This window comes from Rhipicephalus microplus, chromosome 6, assembly GCF_043290135.1.
Source record: "Rhipicephalus microplus isolate Deutch F79 chromosome 6, USDA_Rmic, whole genome shotgun sequence".
NCBI classification, from domain to species: domain Eukaryota; kingdom Metazoa; phylum Arthropoda; class Arachnida; order Ixodida; family Ixodidae; genus Rhipicephalus; species Rhipicephalus microplus.
Genome location: NC_134705.1, coordinates 165,787,832 through 165,794,873, shown reverse-complemented (window position 1 = coordinate 165,794,873; position 7,042 = coordinate 165,787,832).

Here is a 7,042-nt window from a genome sequence, read left to right as displayed (position 1 = left end):
GGCATGACGTGCGCGTACGAAAGGCCCTACGTACATGGAAATGCAGTGACGTTGGTCTTGTACGTAGACGAGTATGCTCTGACGTTGCCAGCAGTGACACGTGACATGGCGAAAATTATCTAAAGGGTTACTCACCAGGTTTGACAATTTAGAGCTGACAAGCGCAATGCGTAGACAAGGCGTTCATAATCACGTCTGCCAAAATTTACAACACTACTCGCCTTGGAAATCGGTCAATTTTGAAGATGAACGCTCCTCCCCCTCCCTTCTGCCGGTGCGCGTCTAGAGAATGAGGGCACGACTTGCGCGTATGAATGGCCCTACGTACACGGCAATGTGGTGACGTTGGTCCTCTACGTAGACCACTTTGCTCTGACGTTGCCAACAGTGCACATGACATGGCGAAAATTACTTAACATAACATGCGTATTTTATGTATTTGTTGCTTGGATAGAATAATATATCTCTAGATACATAATAAGACGCAATAAGTAATTGTGAGCGTTCTTTCTGTATTTTTTTTCCAGTGAATTGCAAAGAGATGCGGGGTTAATGTGCTTGCTGCGTTTCGCATGCGTTCATGTCCGTGGTCAGCCCATCGAGCCGACGACAGCCGTAAAGCGCTCCTACGCGTTCGCGCACTCATTGTGCTCATCTATTCTACCGCGTCTAAGCCAGCGTTTCCGAATCATCCCGCAGAAACAGGCAGTAGACGGAACTGCCCGCAACACAGTGATATGTATTTTGGAGGACCAAATAAAAGTTTATCCAATCCAATCCAAGGCAGTAGACCACAACACGAAATAACGCTGCACGGTAAAGAAAAAAAAAAAAAAAAAAACGCCGCTCGCGTGCGCGGGGATTGGGCTTGTCCGGGCACGTAATGCGTACGTGACCTCTTGGTCGGATGCCGGAGAGGGTAGGGAAGAGATTTGGCTTGCAAAGGCTACGCGGAGAAGCGGCAAGGGTTTCGAGCTCGCCTCCTCCCGTCCTCGCTCCGCTCCGCTACAAAAAAAAAAAAAAAAAGCTTTTTCAGCTTGTAGTGCACCAATTGAAAACATTTTTGTGGCAAAACGTTCCTCAACGGACACCCAACAACTTGCATGGTCTAACTAAAATTTGGTAAGGCACCTGGTGAGGGGCCCTTTAAACTGCTTCCCACTGGATATTATTATCAAGTCGGTTGACGAACAAAAGAAAGAAGAACGCTTTTTGGCCCTAGCGCGCGCTTAACCTGCTGACCCACAGGTTGCTGGATCAAATCTCGGCTGCGGCGGCTGCATTTTCGATGGAGGCGAAAATGATGAAGGCCCGTGTGTTTAGATTTGGGTGCACGTTAAGGAACCCCAAGTGGTCGAAATTTCCGGAGCCCTCCACTACGATGTCTTTCATAATCATATGGTAGTTTTGGGATGTTAAACTCCACATATCAATCAATCAATCAATCAATCAATCAATCAATCAATCAATCAATCAATCAATATATCTATCTATCAATCAATCAGCGTATGCTTAACGTGCTGCGGATGGCTACACTATACGTAGTCTAGCCAGCGTTACGCCAAGCAAGATCAGACGAAGAAAGCACATGACATTTCAGCCCCTGAAGTGCTCTGTCATTTTACTAAGTCGTAATTTCTTACTTTGGGCAACAAAAACTACTCGGTCTCCTATTTATTTCCTTAAGACGACTCAAACGCAACAGCCGTCTTTGTGTTCTCTGTCTGTTTCATCTAACTTTCTTTAGGCGAAGCATCTCAAGACCGCATAATGTCCGTGTGTCGCCGCCATCTGCAGCAGATATAACGCAGGGGCATGGGAACGACCAAAACATCTTTGAACAACGAAAAATGTTATCAAAAATCTGTCGACAAGAACAAACACAATAAAAGACCATAATACCGTAAAAACACCCACATTGCACCACCCATTAATCAAAGCATATTAGAGAACAAACTGTTTACAAGAAGAACGTAAAAACGCGAATACTAGAACAAAATGGGAGGCCCTGAATAATGATGTGATACACACTGCCTCACCATATTAACATCCACTTAGCAAATTTCCACTTCACCTTCACTTGTTCCACTGCGCTTCCGAGCGTTGTCAGGGGCCTTCCCGCGGGACGGCTTTATGCTCTCCCATAGCAGAGTCACAGAGAAATAAAAAAAAGGTTAAGAGTGGACACCATAGAGAAAGAAAAAGACAAGAGAGGACACTCCAAGAAACCTGGCCTCAGGAAGTGCGTCACGACTACGTAACGAACTAGTGCTCTCACCAAACTTCAGAGGACGCAAGCGCAAAAAAAATAAACAAAAAAAACTGTTATAATCAATGCAATAGAATTGTTTTACAAAATAATAATTATACACCCAAATCTGGTATGTTCTCTATACATAAAAACAATTTATTCAACACACCTTACGCGATTATTTTTCTTCAGCCGTACTGTCATAAACACCATCCACCCAGCGACAAGCCCATGCATGACTGACAGCGGGAAGCTTTCGTCGCTTTCGTCAACGTCGGCTGCGTCGGCGTTTTCGTGCGTGAGATAACAGGTGAGGCACGTTTTCACGCGAAGCTTGTTGAATGACATGTTGTTGGGCTTGTTGGGTCATTTTAAAAAAAAAAACGGTTACACCTGCGCGAATAAGACACCATGCAACAAACATAGAAAGATGCACACACACACGTTGCGCCTCGTGTGTGCGAGTTTGTTTCTTACGTGGCGTCTCATTCACGCAGTTGTAACTTTTTTCTGAAGCTTGTAAAGACGGGGAGGCTCGCTAAAAAGAAAGTTTGCGGCTCTATGCGGCGGATAGACGGGAACATTGTGCAACGTATGCATTATAGCAAAGGCGGCACGGCGTCAAGCCGAGGCGACGCGTGCTGCGTCTGCCACGGACGCGAGCGTCTGTGCGCTGAACATAGCTGGGCAGCGTCATAGGCTCGGTGCAAAATATTGAGAAGCGTTCGCTGGGCCTCGCATGCTTCACGACGCGTTCCCCGAAGGCTCGGAACACGAATAACTCTTGGTGTACCGGAGGGAAATCTGGACTAGTTAAGTGGCCATCATCTTCTTTTCTTCGCTAGCCTTGTGCCACTAGTGCAAGCTGCCCACAAATTTTTTTTTGCTGTGTTTCGGCGGCAGGGGGGGGGGGGGGCGCTGCGACCGCTCGATGGTGACGGACGCACTCCACATCGCCTCTGTAGATTTTATGCTATTTCTGCGGACATCCACCTTGGTACCCCTGAGACTTGGATTTATCGTCACCGCCAAGTTCTCCGCTTCGCCTAGACAGCACCTTCGTCCAGGTGGGTCCAGTTTTGACAACTTGAGGGACGCCCTTCACTCCCGGCTAAAACGCCGCCTCGCTAAGGGCTCTCAGCCCGGCGATGGCGGCCGCTAACGTGGTTACGGGCTATGATCCTACCTCAAGCCAAATGCTGTCTATGGAGATTTCATCCTCCGAAAACACCATGCCATCAGAAGATGAATACCTCGACGACATAGTGAGACTGTGGCAACGCAAGCAAGCGAAATCGAAGTCTGCGTCTCAACAACAACGAGACGCCACAGCGGGCCACCATTCCCCAGCCTTGCAAGGAACGCCGGCGCGCCATCCCTCCAGTGGTGTGCTTACCTCTGCTCCGTCATCGCAGCCAGCGAAGCAACGCAAGTGGCGTCCGCGTCAAACTCCTCGCCTCTCTCGCGACGACTACATCGTAGTAGTGAAACCTCGAGTTCCCTGCGAGCTACGCACATTTGTCCCGGCCGATCGCGTGGGCGACGCCATCCACAGCTACCTCGGCGACCGGACTACCACGCAAATTCAAGTGTGGCCAATCTGGGAACAGAACATCTTGGTCTGTAGCACCACCATTTTGCCTATGGCACAGCGACTCTTTGGGGACTTCCAGCTGCAAGTGGGGGATGAGCAGCTGCCCGTTCGAGGCCACGCCAAGGCACCAGGGGATACATGCAGGGGCGTCATCAACGTAAACCCTGCTGAAAGCCCGGAAAAGATAAAGTCTGAACTGTATTGGCCTCGAGGGACTATCCTTGCGGTCCGCAAACTCGGAGATTCCGCGGCGGCGGTGGTGACTTTCGAGGGCACGAAGTTACCCCGCTTCCTCTTCTACCACTGCGTGGCGACGTACATCCGCGCCTACAAGAAAACGGTCCTGGTTTGCACCAAGTGCGGTACCATCGGCCATCGACCACCTCAGTGTCCTCACCCCGCTCCAACGCAGTGTGCCAAATGTGGAACCCCCGCACCTGCAGGTCTCAATGCCCACGACTGCCACCCCAAGTGCCTCCTCTGCCACGGCGCCCATGAGACTGGGACCAGTGGCTGCACGGCAAAATATCGAAAATATTGGAAACGCAAGCAGCCCTCAACATCTGCTCGAGGGACCACCTCATGTTCGTCACAGCCGGACAGCGGCACCAACCTGCATCAGTCGGCTCCACCACTCCACGCCGACACTCAGTCATTCCCACCGCTCGAAGCACCAGCGGTGGTACCTCAGGTGAGCAGTTGGGCAGGGAAAGCTGCTTCTAAGCCTCTCTCACCCCCTTCTGTCGATCCTCCTTCTCCCGAACTTGTGGCCCTTCGCCAGCAAGTTGCGGCACTTCAAAAGCAAAATTTTCTTTTAACTAAACAACTCGAGCTCTTAAATAAGCGACTTCAACCCCAACAACAGTGTACTGCAAGGCCATCCGGTATTGCCTCCTCTGTCCAGGTGGCTATGCCAGCTACGTCCAAGCTTAGTCCTGGCGCTAAGCCCACTCCCATTAAACCGCCGGTTCAAGCAACGATTTGTACTCCAGCACTCGGAACCGGTGCCACATCTACTCCAGAAGCTCTTGAGGCTCCTGGGGCACCTCAGGTTATCTTGCCCGCTAACCAAACTCTCCCTAGCGAAGAGCGCACCCCGCACGTAGAGGAACGCCTCACGCGCGTCGAAGCTTCGATTAATCACCTCCTCACCAGCTTCTCGGTCCAACGCATAGTAGTAGAGGTTACCCAGGCTATTCAAGCCTGGGCAATCACCCAGTTTCAACCCAAGGCATCGCGTTCCCGCTCCTGCTCGGTGAGCAGTGAGGGTACAGCTCCACGGCGTCGTCGTAAGGTGGCTATCACCACCCCGCCGTCAGACAATCCGGCCTCCGTGCCCCTCCCTACCTCTGAGAAATCCGAGCGGGACATGGAGGACCAAATATAAAACCTAAGACAGTCACGATGGCTACCAATCGTACGTCCCGTTCAAACATTGCGTCTAAATTCGAGATCATACAGTGGAACCCTGGAGGCTTCGGGAACAGGCGAAATTAAGCGTTCACGTCTTTCCCTTTTCCTCAGCTCACTTGGCTCTCAGCCGGCCATCTTGGCGCTCCAAGAATCTGGCCCTGCTCCATCCCTTTCTGGATACTGCTCCTATGTAGGCGGCACCACCACATGCCTCCTCGTGCATAAAGCTTACACGGCGGTGCAGATTGACCTCGATCTGGATCTTCCTTACGACTACTGCATGATATCAGTGCTGTCTCAGCGGAGGGGCCGACCATCAATACATATATTAAACGTGTACTGTCCCCCTCGCCTTGCAAGGGCTTCGTTTGCGCATCTCTTCCATCGGGCGCTGCGTATAGCGGCCCGACAACCACTGGTGATTGTCGGGGACTTTAATGCCCCCAGCCCTCACTGGGGCTACCACTACGAGAAGGCCCGGGGCAGAGAGCTCAAGGAGCTCATTTCCTCGCTGAGCCTGACGCTTCTTACCGATCCGGCACAACCCACACGTTCCGGCAACTCGGTCACGCGAGACACATGCCCCGACCTCTCCCTCACCCGTCACATCCGCGATGCTACATGGGAAAATTTAGGCGAAAACCTAGGCAGCGATCACTTTTTACTCCGCATTTCGTTCACACCGCGGCAGAAAATGCCCCAACACTGGGGCCAAGCCCGTCTCACCGATTGGACTCGGTTCAGAATGCAACCATTCCCCGCCGGCCTCTCCTCGACCGAATATGCAGCGTGGGCATCATACGCTCTTCATATGAAACAAGCGAACACTCGCACCCTTGCAACCTCTAATTTGACTCCTGCAATCGATCCACACCTCCTACATTTTTGGCACGCTCGCCGCGGGCTCATAAGGCGCTGGAAACGCAACAAACTTAATCGGAAACTTCGCGCTCGCATTGAGGCGCTCACTGCAGAGGTGGTCGCATACTCCGTCCAACTTTCCGATGCTAACTGGGCAGACACCTGTTCGAAGGCTGCAAAGCAGATGAGCTCTAAGAGTGCGTGGCGACTCTTTAGAAGCCTTCTCGATCCCTCCACCACCAGGGGAGAAACGCAACGCCAGCTCCACCATGTTCTGCATGCCTTTCAGGGCACTACGGATGAACTCGCGCGAGAACTTTGTGACCGCTACATCTGCCGCAGCATTCATCCCGCAGGCCCAGCATATACGTATTCCGGCGCCCCGAACACCGACCTCGACGCCCCATACACACTTTCTGATTTACGATTTGCACTGACGAAAATGCGACGGGGCACGGCCCCTGGACGTGACGGAATCACAGAATCGCTCCTGGCAAATCTTCCCGACCAAGCACACCTCTTGCTACTTCACCTTATAAATTCGATATGGGACGGTTCTCCGCTTCCAACGGAATGGACCACATTGGTCGTAACATTCATTTCCAAATCGGCAAAGTCCATTAGTTTTGAGGCACTGAGACCCATCTCACTTACGTCTTGCGCAGGCAAACTCATGGAAACCTTGGTTCGCGAACGCCTTTCCGCCTACTTGGAGGCCAGGAGGACCTTTGCCGACACGATGTTTGGCTTTCGCCCACATCTGTCGGCGCAGGACGTCCTGCTCCAGCTTCAACACGATATCATAGAGCCGACTACTATGCGCCATAACGATAAAGCCGTGCTCGCTCTCGATCTCCGCGGGGCGTTCGACAACGTCAAACACAGCACTATACTCACTAACCTGTCTACCACAAACTGCGGGC